The sequence below is a fragment of the Pinus tabuliformis genome, chromosome 1_1 (assembly GCF_031772625.1).
Source record: "Pinus tabuliformis cultivar Carrire ecotype Pingquan chromosome 1_1, CPIR1, whole genome shotgun sequence".
NCBI classification, from domain to species: Eukaryota; Viridiplantae; Streptophyta; class Pinopsida; order Pinales; family Pinaceae; genus Pinus; species Pinus tabuliformis.
In genome coordinates, this window is record NC_142297.1 from 28472988 (window position 1) to 28486261 (window position 13274).

Here is a 13274-nt window from a genome sequence, read left to right on the forward strand (position 1 = left end):
GTCCTCTGGAAAAGGCGAAGCCTTATCGAATCATCATTCAAGGTATTCGACGAACACCACAGATGGAATGTCATCACATGATTCGACGGGTCTTCGCCCGGATTTCCATTGAATTTAGGAATGTCCGAAGGAAGTTTGTGAGGAATCGCTGGCCACCAATGGGCATAGGCGATTGGATCGTTCGTCAAGCGATGTAAATCTGGTAATTCTAAGGTCGCCACGAATGGCAACTGCTGATTCAGGTTTGGCGAGGCGTACCCAGGGTACGATGGAATCGCCTGAGCAGTAGGTCTTTGCATACCAGTATAATGCAACTGATGTTGATATGACTGATATGGTTGGTGGGCTTGGCCACTGTAAAGTGGTTGGTTTAACCCGTTTTGAATATAGGGTTGCCCATTATTTGCAAAGATCTGTTGCTCAGATCCCTGGTACACCTGTTGAAACTGAGGTTGTTGGTATTGCACCATCCATGGTTGTGAAGCCATGTTTTGCTGTGCGACACTAACCGACGGACCAAGATGCGGGGTTATGGTTCCCGTTTGTATCTGTGTCATCCCGGCAGTTGGCGATTGTGGTTGTGTTGCAGGGTCAATAGGCTGTTGCATTACAATTTGGGGTTGACATACAACAGGCATCGATTGAACTTGCGACACGGTTACAATTGCTGGCGTCGTCGGGATACTAGACATAGGTACACATTGTTGCATAGAATATACAACTCTTGGTTGTTGGGGTAACATAGGTGCCCAACCACTCGTCGTTACTTCAGTCAAACCTGAATGTGGTTGAAAACTGCCGTATGGGTATCCCCCCGAAAGGGGAAGTGAAAGGGCATATTGCCCCCCATACGGTAACAATCCGGAGCTCAAGGGCGTAGATGGCCTTTGAGGACTGGATGGCCCAAAATGATTCCCAAAGGGATCAATTTGTCTAGTTTCAACATAAGAATTACCGGGTATTATACCGGAAGAGCAAACTGGAACAGACCAAGTTGTCATAATAGTCCCTGGGTGGACTCCTTCTAGCTGATGAGAGCTAGTCGGGACGGTTGGTATGCCGGCAAACATCGTTGGAATGGCAGCAGGAGCTTCTGCTGTCGCTGTGTCGTTTGGCACAGTTCTAGATGTCGACGGTTGTTCAGACATTTTAAGTCTATCCAATAAACTTCCTAACGATTTTTCAGGAACTTCCAGTGGCGATAGACAAACTTCTGATGCAGAAGGAAAAAGAGTGGTACCTACTCCAAAATGAATTGGAGTATTTGCTTGCTGGTCCTCTACGATTTCCTCTATTGCAATCAGACCAGGAGGAAGAGGCAGACCGTCAGGTCCGTAAAAGATTTCTGGTGCCGAAGAAGGGGTTGCTTCGACAGCGACAGTTGTTTGAACAACAAGACTCTGTGGACCGGTTTCAGATGGAACTGGTTCAGTTATACAAGTACTTGTTTTCAGACTAGGATCAGTACAACTGTCCTTCTGTTGCTGTTGAACTTCTTCAATAGAGGCAGGGATTCCAGAAATATTGGGAGTGACCAGAATCTCAGATGTTGTTGGAACTTCCGTTCTAACTTTAAAAGGAGATTTTGACATGGTCAAGCGAGTTCGCTTCGTCCGTACTACTCTCGGTTCCGGAGACAAAGGTGGTTGACTCGCAAGTCTCCCTGAACGACGGGGTTTTAATTGACTTTCCTCCACGGTTGCGGATTACTTGATCAACTAAAATACAAAAAGGGGATTATGTTTCCGTATTGAATGAATTTTATTAGACACAACTTTGCTTTTTCATGTTTTAAGAGTCGAGAAAAAGCTAAAGATGACTCTAGTCGCCTTCGATGTATTAACGAGCCCGAAGTGACAAATGCTCGGTTGGACCTTTTCAATTATAGAGTTTGAAAAGAGCCAAAAGAAACTGCTCTGGAGATCTAGGCAGAGGGTGTGCCAAACCTTTCGCGAAACCACAGAATACGTTTTACGGTACGGGTGGTCGATCTTCGTGAATGCTGTGTTCACTGCATCGCGATCAGTAGGGCGGTCAACACGGCTTCCTAAGGATAAAGGATAATTGCCTATAGGGGTCTCCCAATATACGCGACGGTACGCGGGAGCTCAAATCCGTATTAGTGCTATCGTCCCTCAGGAGGAATCACCCACCTTCGTAGAGATCGACAGTCACTACGTTTAACGACGCCGGAACACGTCTCTACCTAGACCTCTATTGTGAGCGTTATGTTACAATGCGTTGTTAGATTCATTCAATATATTTTAAGTTGATCTTGTTTATCAGTTTGTCTTTTAGGATCACCACGAGATGTATCGGTTCAAATTCCTAAATGCAGCTAAAATGATAAGCAAGCTTTCACAATCTTTTTAGCTTTGAAAATCCTAGCTACTGAAGGGAGAGAAAAACAATATCTTTCCACACAGAGCACAAAGCACAAACTAATGCACTTTCTCCTAGATCAGACACCCAAACTTATCAAAAATGCAAATGCAAGATGCATGTATTTCTTTTCTTTTCCTTTAATGTTGATGCTAACAAAAGGAAAACTGTTGTATGACTTTCGAATTCAATTTGAAGTGTAAACAAACAAGTATTGTCTAAATGAAAAGACGCTTTACAGGTACTTGTTTTACCCTAAAAATGTATGAATTCAAACCATAAAGCAAAAAACAAACCAACTCAAACAGCCATGAACAGTAATAACACTAACTCATAAGATCGCAAAGATACTTTTACAGCTCAGGATCTAAGAGGCCACAGCTACTAGGTTCGCTTTTCACAATGGGAAATTGTAACTGAAACAAGAAATACTGAAAGAATGTTTACAATTTCATCACACAACTGAGGCGGAATAAAGTCAAGGAGAAGTGGTCTACAGCAAATACAATGACCAGCAAGCAATCAACCAAAAACAAGTGCAAACAGGGCCAAGACACAATAGGAAGACTGAGCAAGACAAGGGCTAACTGGACCAGCGCAGGTTCTAGTCTGCCAATCTCACTCTCAGCGCAGTTCCCGAAGGGAGCACCTGCGCTGTAATGCAGGCTGCCTGTGTACAGCCTGCACTGACTCACGAGAGTTACGTCTGCTAAGAATTCCGGGTCATAAAAAGCTCAAAAATGCACTGTATTTGCTGAAATAAAAAGCTATAGGTCAAGTACAGGCTAAGGGATGATCAAGAGGATAAAGATCTATCACAAAGAGTAAAGATTCATCTGTAGATTAGCTCTTTAAATCTTGAATTTGCTCAGCAAAGGAGCAAGAGTAGCAGTCCCTCTACTTCGCTTTTGATATAGTCAAAAGCTTTTCGATTTGGTACTCTTTTCTTCAAGAAATGAATAGCAAAATACTACAAACAACAACAAGATACTAGGCTCCCCAGCGGAGTCGCCAGTTTGTTGTGGGGAAAAGTATCCGATGCGGATGACACTAACCCTTCTAAAGGTGACAGTCTTTAGCAACAACTGAATGATAAAGTTTTCATGTTCCACTTTATGAAAGTACAGAGAGAATAGTAAGAAGGTCAACCAACCTGGTGTCTTGCGCTTAGTCGATCCTTGTCCTTCTCTCTTTGTATCCTGCTCCCAGCTCTTTGCTCTCCTAGCCGATCCAGCTACATACAGATCCTGCACTAAACAAGAGAGCGAACTACAAGATACATGTACTCATAACTGAAGCATGGATTAGGGTGCATCAAATATACATGTAAACACAAAGCATCTATGTAAAACAAGTATATAGGAGAACATGCAAACTTTATTGATAGAAAGTAACAGGGTTCCAGAGGAAGTTACAACCAATGATGTTGGATCCAATCCAGCAGCACCTCCTCGGCAGCAAGAACTCTCCTCTTCACCTCTAGTAAAACAATCACCCAATAATCCTGGCGGTATACCAACAGCACCTCCTTGCTTATACAAAATTCCAGCCCCCTTAGACCTCACAGAAGAGCTCTATATATAGGAGAGAAGAAGAGAGGATGAGTCAGCTTGAGACTGACATGAAGCTGCCTTGTGTCCTCTCCCTCTTCAGTTAATCTTCAGTTCTTGAGTCCACTTGGAGATCCTTGCTTACACATGGTGATCAAGTACCTCTTACTCATCACAGGGCGAATCTCATGAACCAAGTGTCAGTTTGGAAGCTTCCTGGGCAGTTGACACCTTGCAGAATGACTGTGCCACTTGGCCAATCTCGCCCAGCGCAGGTAGCCTTCATTAGATTTGACTTCCAGCGCAGGTACAAGGAGGAGCAGTTGCATTCCAGCGCAGATGCTCAGTGGAGCAGCTGACATGATCCAAAATTAGCCTGTTTTGAAGTGTTTTCAGGTGGAGAACTGATTGGAAGTGCTGTTGTTTGATGACCTTGTTCTTTTAGGGGTAAGAACAACATGTTTAGGGACTGAGGATCCCTGTATTTATTGACATTTCATGCTCCATGTAGCGAGGCACAAAAATGTCTATAACAGAAAGTGCAACAAATTTTGAAGTAAGTGAAGGATCTTTGCCTCTTTGTTTTACTTCGTTTCAGTTCATCAGAGACAACTTTCGTGCAATCAGAAATCAACCATCGATATTTTTTCATTTGGACCATCTTGAGGGCAATGAAATCCTTGTTCAAGACTTCTCATATATAGATTTGCAGCCCCCGAATGCCATTGAATGTCAGGTTGCAGATAAATACTTGGAAGCTGGAACATATGATCAAACGATGCAAGATGATTCCATACCATTATGTTCTGAATCATTTTAGTTTTTGAAGGGAATTTTGCATAGTATATCTTCAAATGAGCAGCCTGTAGAAAATCATGCAATCTCATCGGAACCAATAGAAAATGGGTTGCAACAGTATTTTCAAGTTTTTCACAATTCAATAGTTGAATGTGTTGGATGATGTCTGCAGTCAAAGTCCTTCTCCATTAGCTAACTTTGAGCTTGAAAAAAGTATTGATACAAACTTGATCTGGTAGCCGGTTTCTTTGTCATTTTCAGCAGGAGTCTTGTCACAAAGCTCAGATGAAAGTTTGCATTCATGGTATGAGGAGAAGCAAAGTAATCCATTGGATGAGCTAAGTCCCAGTGCACATGAATTTCAAGATCCTTATGCAGTATTTTTGGAGTCAGATAGAGCATCCATATTATTAAATCTAGAAAAAATTGGATCTGTTTACAAGTTTTCATGGGAGTTGCCTTTCAGTAGTTCTCTCTTGTGTTTCATAAACAAGCACCTATGGAGAATTCAAACAATAGCCAAAATTCTTACTTGGTTGCATTGGTTGTTTCATTTCACTTGATCAGGTGATGAAGGGAACAGTTAGGGTAGGTTTTATTGAATAAGCTCCATTTTGAGAATTTTTTCGAGTTTGTCAGTTGTGTTTTAGCATTGAGTCAGTTTTTAGTTGAATAGAGGTCAGTTTGTGTCTTTGAGTCATCAGTATTCAGTCATGTATTTCAGATTGAGTTTTTTTTTTTTTTTTACTCCATGCCCAATGGATAAGGCTACTTGGTCTATGGTGTTCTTGGCACCTACAAGGAGTTACCACCCCCAATGGAGACAATGTTAGAGTTAGTATTTGCAGCCTTCCACCAGTGATCAAATATGCTCTTATAAAGTGGTCTTAGGGTGTCAAAGTCAAATTTTATCATTTCAGTGAGTCTTCAAGTAAAATTTGGTCACTAGGTATTAGGTCTAGGATTATTTTCACCCCTTCTTAAGTTTTCCAAGTATTGGTCCATGTCACCATTCGGCTGAGTGTACCATCATTCAAAGAGTTTTCATCATTATTTCAAGTTCCAAAGGGTTATTTTACACCTTGTTTGTGCTTCAGTTGTGCTTATATAAGGCTCATTTCCCTCTCCTAGGGTTTTGAAGGTAATTTTTTCCTGATGGTCAAATCATCAACAAAAACTTGTATCCTGATGCTCATACACCTTCCCCTATCCTTGATATACCTTCTTGAACACTTCCCATCATTGATATCTCTCAAAATCATCATTTTCCCACAAACCCTAGCCTATTGCTACAATTTGACACTTTTCTAGGTTAGGCCTATGTTTTTCCCTTTTGCACCCCTTCCCCTAACTCAATCCTTGAAATTCCACTTTCCCCTGCTTCCTAGCATTCCTCCCTACTTCCAAAAGTTTTCTCATTAATATATAAGCCCCTCGTCCCCTTCATTTCTCTTTATTTCTACAAATCCCCTGTTCCGCACATTGGGATAGGTTTTATTCAAATGATGTTTTTGTACAAGAAAATATGAGTTTGACAAACGTGAGAGAGGTTTTTTTCCATCATAGACTCAAGAAGAGAAACCTCCTTCATTTTTTAAACAGGTCTCATGGTTTGGGAGAAATGTCCAAAACATCATTTGCCTCGGGAGAGTTGCTGCACTTCTAGAGTGACTTTGGGAAAATCAAGATTTATCCTAGATTGAGTGACCAAATTACTTTCTTGATGAATCAAATGCTAACTAGACATAGACAAATTTCCAATGAGCTATCATGAGCTCAATTTGGAGTTGAGTAAGACCTTCAAAAGTTGACTGTAACATCACTCTGCATTTTGGCAGCCTCATTCTGCACATCTTGACAAGTCTTGGGAGATTGAGCTTTCAACAGGGCAAATGAACTCCAAATTGAACAATTCAAGATGTTCTAGAAAGTAGACTCATGAATATTTCGAACACATTATCCCATGCCTAATTTGGACACTGGGAAGGCAGTCAAAAGTTGTCTTGAAGTGGCGTTGCGCTTCTGAAGGGTGGCACTGCGCTTCTAGAGCGGTGGCATTGCGCTTCTGAGCGGTGGTGTTGTGCTTTTGGTAGGAGAGCTTTAAAAACCTCAAAATCTCAAGGAAACTCCAAATTTCTCTCTCCTTCCATCTTTTCAAGTAATTTGACATCCCTCACTTCATTTTTGGTTTGAAAATCCAAACTATAAGCATCATTTTCCATGTTTAATAAGAAACCCTAAAATCTTCCTAATGATGCCTAAACCCTAAATCCTCACTATTCATCCTAGCACCTATCCCTACAGCTCTAAATTCCCCTATCCCTATTCCCCTATCACCTTATCCCTTTTTCCCTTTACCCCTATTCCATATCATTCCCATTCCCTTTATCCCTCTTCCCCAAAAGCAAATTCTCAAGAAAACAAGCCCTCCCCCTCATTTCCTACTCCTCCATTCATTTCCTAGTCACAAGCTCATCTCCCATCCCCTCATTCCTAAAAACACTTTCACTCATTCCCTTCATACACCTCAACCTTGCAAACATGGACCGAGACTATGAGGAGGAGAACATAGGGAATGACACCTCAGCTGATGAAAGCTAGGCTAAGGCGGACTTTGAAAGGCAAATAGGAGGAGGATAGACTGAGGATGTTGGCTGAAGCTTCCTTGGCTCATTATAGAACATGATGATGGTGCTTCTCACCAATTTTGGGAAAATTTGGAGCAAGTTTTGTCATTTGCAAATTTTCGATTTCAATACACAGATAAACTGCCTAGAAGCACAGCGCCACTGGCTCCGTGCTTTTCCTAGGGGAATCCAATGAATAAATGGTTTTAATTTTTGGATTCAAAGTGATGAGGACATGTACCCTAGCAAGTTTCAAAGTTTTTGGGGCAGAACTGGTCCACCAAAAGGTCACAAAACACCCTTAAAATGACCTTTCTGCCACTTTTTGGACACACAGAAGCAGCCTTGGGAGAATCTAGTTTTGAGGGGACCAATGAGATTCAAATGTAGAAATTCTAAGTGTTTTTGAAAGTAGACTTGACTACCTTTCAAATGAGCTATCATGCGCTCAATTTAGATGCTGAGAGGGCCTCCAAAAGGGACCCGAAAGTGGCATTACGCTTCTGGCAGTTTTGCTTAGGGTTGTTATTTTTCCCAAGTTTTTACTGTAATCATGGATTCTCTCTCATGGTGGATGATTTACCATTTTAAGTGACGAATTTTCATGTAATTATGATAGATAAACAGTAATAGAGGGTAGTTTCATTGCTTTAGAAGTTAGTTTGAGCTCAAATGAATCAGCTTTTCACTTTTAAAGGCAAGTTGTTGGGATGCCTATATTCCTATTTCTTGTTCAGTATCACTTAGATTAGCTCCTCATATTAGGTATTCGACCCCTGAGAATGGGAGGAGGTTGAATACATGTCTATATATTCTTCTTCTTTCTCTTGGTAGGGGGTTGGATTCAGTTGGATGCTGAAACCTTGATTGTACACCTTTTGTAAGAAGTTTGGTAGGAGATTAATAGGAGTTGCAGCTATTCTTATGGGATCCATGTGGTATGAGTTTTAGTACAGTTTCTTCTTATGTGATCATATGTTAATGTGTTTTATGTATTCCATTCATCATTTCATTTCCTCTGGTTTAATGTTTTCAAGTTGATAGGTAGAATTCATTATATCAGTGCTTTGCCTTGGGAAACCATTCATCATTTCATGTTTTCTGCAGTCTAGGAAGGATCCATGGTTTTCACATGCCCTTCGTAGCTTCTCACCAGTCTGAAACATCTCATCCCATCAAGACCTTGAGTGCTAAATTCTATTCCTACCTTACCCCATTGAACACCCTGCAATTCTGACTTAGTTCCCTAGACCTAAATTGTCCAGCTCCTCCTAATCCGGTAAAACCCTTACAAAATCCAATCAAAACCTTTGTGCTACTATGCCTAGCCTAAAATCCTTTACCTGATCCAGTCATCTTGGCTGAGATCCTTACGAAGAGAGCCCTTCCCGGCCTAGTACAGCAAGCTACTTGGCTAAGCGTGGTTTGTGGTTACCCTGGCATTTCCTTCCTTCAGCCTGAGGTTCAATCCAAGTGATAAGATAGTGGCGACTCCACTAGGGAACATAGCTTTATGTTCCTCGTCAAAATGTATCAAGTTTAGATCTGATTGTTGATGGTGGAAAACGATCAGACACAAGAAGGTTGAAATCATTCACTCGGTGACTCCAAATCAGTTTCGAGATCAGATCCAAGGATTCCACTAGAGGATGAACCCAACTAGCAGAAACATGAAAGGAAAATATGGAAAGATCAAGTATTCAAGTTGGAATTTCATCCAAGACATTATGTTCTTTGTTATAAATTATTTCTTCTATTTTCCCGAGAATGTCAAGAAGGTTTTACAAAGTATATTTTATTTGAGAAAAGATCCTAGACCTGCATGTGATTCCTTCCCTTTGAGGATTGCGAATACAAAATATTCACATGCCTTTGATCTTGATCAAGACCCTTCTTCTGAATCTTATGATGACCGTCTTCAAACTGATGAGCCTCAAAAGACCAAGACTAATTCTACACCTTCTATACATATTCCTATACCTTGTAAAATTCCGGATAGATACAAGCCTCTGATTTTACCTCCTATATCCCATGCTTTCCCTAAAAATCATTACCTATATCTACCAAGATTTGATGGTGAACGTGACAATATCACTACTGAGAGACATGTATTGAATTTTGAGTCTTTTCTTGACCTTTTTGAAGTTGATGGAGAGGATGTCAGTATTAGGATTTTTTCTCTTTCTTTGCAAGGAAAAGTCAAGTGTTGGTTCAAAACCCTGCCTGATGCGAGCATCTCAGATTTCTAGTGGTTCGTCAAAGTTTTCCTCGACAAGTGGGTGGTCAAACAAAACCCTTTCTTGATTCTAGAAGAGCATAACTAGCTCAAAAGACAGCCAGGGGAGACAGTACAATAGTTTTCTACTAGGTTTAACCAAGTCTAATTTTTTATGCCTACTAATATAAGACCTCCCCCTAGATCCAATCTCTTACACTACCCAGAAGCCTTTGATCCGGAAATGGAGCTTTAGCTGAGAGAAAGGAACCTTGCAACACTTTAAGAGATGCAGAACAATGTAGTAGATGTAGAGGCTAATTTGTTGATCATAAGGGAAAAGTTGAAGGAAGAAGAGATGAAGAACATAGATCCAGAGGAATCGACATCTTTAGAGGTAAAGCTAGACATTTTGGTAACTGCAATAGAAGAGATGATGCAAAATATCCCCACAAGGAATGAGTATGATGTTCAAGACTATGGCTCGCTGATTGAAGAAGAACAAGTGGTTGATCCAAAACATTTCCTTTCTTATCCCAGTTGTCATAGATATGATAATGATTGTTTTATAGATCATCTTGGAGAAGAGAGATCTGTTGATCTGACATGTATGCTTGATAATGTGTTTTATACTAATGATTTGCCTAAGTTTGATGAGTATGATGATGATTATGTTCTCCAAACAGAAGCTAGTCTTGCAGTCAAATCAGCAGCTAATTTGTGGTAGGAGGAAGTTCACTTTCATCATCTCGATGGTCAGCCGATGCATATCAGCTATGGAAGTGAGGAGGAAAGTGCAGCAAATTTTGAAGTAAGTGAAGGATCTTTGCCTCTTTGTTTTACTTCGTTTGAGTTCATGAGAGACAACTTTCGTGCAATCAGAAATCAACCATCGATATTTTTTCATTTGGACCATCCTTGTTCAAGACTTCTCATATATAGATTTGCAGCCCCGGAATGCCATTGAATGTTAGGTTGCAAATAAGGACTTGGAAGCTAGAACATATGATCAAATGATGCAAGATGATTCCGTACCATTATGTTTTGAATCATTTCAATTTTTGAAGGGAATTTTGCATAGTATATCTTCAAATGAGAAGCCTGTAGAAAATCATACAATCTCATCGGAACCAATACAAAATGGGTTGCAACAGTCTTTTCAAGTTTTTCATGATCCAATAGCTAATGTGTTTGATGATGTCTACAGTCAAAGTCCTTCTCCATTAGCTAACTGAGAGCTTGAAAAAAGTATTGATAAAAACTTGATCTAGTAGCCGATTTCTTTGTCATTTTCAGCAAGAGTCTCGTCACAAAGCTCAGATGAAAGTTTGCATTCATAGTATGAGGAGAAGCAAAGTAATCCATTGGATGAGCTAAGTCCCAGTGCACATGAATTTCAAGATCCTTATGCAGTATTTTTGGAGTCAGATAGAGCATCCATATTATTCAATCTGGGAAAATTTGGATCTATTTACAAGTCTTCATGGGAGTTTCCTTTCAGTAGTTCTCTCTTGTTGTTCATAAACAAGCACCCGCAAAGAATTCAAACAGCAGCCAGAATGCTTACTTGGTTGCATTGGTTGTTTCATTTCACTTGATCAGGTGATGAAAGGAACAGTTAGAGTAGGTTTTATTGAATAAGCTCCATTTTGAGAATCTTTTCCATTTTGTCAGTTGTGTTTTAGTATTGAGTCATTTTTTAGTTGAATAAGGGTCAGTTTGTGTCTTTGAGTCATCATTATTCAGTCATGTATTTCAGATTGAGTTTTTTTTTTGTTACTCCATGCCCAATGAATAAGGCTACTTGGTCTACGATGTTCTTGGCACCTCCAAGGAGCTACCATCCCCAATGGAGCCAATGTTAGAGTCAGTATTTGCACCCTTCCACCAGTGATCATATATGCTCTTATAAAGTGGCCTTAGGGTGTCAAAGTCAAATTTTGTCATTTCAGTGAGTCTTCATGTAAAATTTGGTCACTAGGTTTTAGGTCTAGGATTGTTTTCACTCCTTCCTAAGTTTTCCAAGTATTGGTCCATGTCACCATTCAACTGAGTGTACCATCATTCAAAGAGTTTTCATCATTATTTCAAGTTCCAAAGGGTCATTTTGCACCTTGATTGTGCATCAGTTGTGCTTAGGTAAGGCTCATTTCCCTCTCCTAAGGTTTTGAAGGTAATTTTTTCCTAATGGTAAAATCATCAATAAAAAGTTGTATCTTGATGCTGATACACCTTCCCCTATCCTTAATATACCTTCTCGAACACTTCCCATCACTGATATCCCTCAAATTCATCATTTTCCCACAAACCCTAGCCTATTACTACAATTTGACACTTTTCTAGGTTAGGCCTGCGTTTTTCCCTTTTGCACCCCTTCCCCTCACTCAATCCTTGAAATTCCACTTTCCCCTGCTTCCTAGCATTCCTCCATACTTCCCAAAATTTTCTCATGAATTTATAAGCCCCGCATCCCCTTCATTTCCCTTTATTTCTACAAATCCCCTGTTCCACACATTGGGATAGGTTTTATTCAAATGATGTTTCTGACCAAGAAAATATGAGTTTGAAAAAAGTGAGAGATTTTTTTGTCCATCATAGTCTCAAGAAGAAAAACCTCCTTCAGTTTTTACACAGGTCTCATGGTTTGGGAGAAATGTCCAAAACATCATTTGCCTCGGGAGAGTTGCTGCACTCCTGGAGTGACTTTGGGAAAATAAAGATTTCGCCTAGTTGGATTGACCAAGTTACTTATGTGATGATTCAAATGCTAACTAGACACAAAGATATTTCTAATGAGCTATCATTCGCTCAATTTGGAGTTGACAAGGACCTTCAAACGTTGACTGCAACATCACTCTTTATTTTGGCAGCCTCATTCTGCACATTTTGACCAATCTTGGGATATTGAGCTTTTGACAGAGAAACTTAAATCAAAATTGAAAATGTCAAGATGTTCTGTAAAGTAGACTTGACAAGATTTTGAACGAGATATCCCACGCCTAATTTGGACCTCGGGAAGGCAGTCAAAATTTGTATTGAAGTGGCGCTGCACTTCTGGAGGGTGATGCTGCGTTTCTGGAGCAGTGATGCTGCACTTCTGAGTGGTGGCACTCTGCTTTTGGTAGGAGAGATTAAAACCCCTCAAAATCTCAAGGAAACTCCAAATTTCTCTCTCCTTCCATCTTTTAAAGTAATTTGACATCCCTCACTTCAGTTTTGGTTTGCAAATCCAATCTATAAGCATCATTTTCCATGTTTAATAATAAACCCTAAAATCTACCTAATGATGCCTAAACCCTAAATCCTCACTATTCATCCTAGCACCTATCTCTACAACTCTAAATTCCCCTATCCATATTCCCCTATCACCTTGTCCCTTTTTCCCTTTATCCCTATTCCATATCATTCCCATTCCCTTTATCCCTCTTCCCAAAAAGCAAATTCTCAAGCAAACAAGCCCGCCCCCTCATTTCCTACTCCTCCATTAATTTCCTAGTCACAAGCTCATCTCCCATCCCCTCATTCCTAAAAACACTTTCACTCATTCCCTTCATACACCTCAACCTTGCAAACATGGACCAAGAGGACTGAGACTATAAGGAGCAGAACACAGGCAGTAACACCTCAGCAGATGAAAGCTAGGCTAAGGTGGGCTTTGAAAGGAAAAAAGGGGGAGGATAGACTTAGGATGTTGGCTGAAGC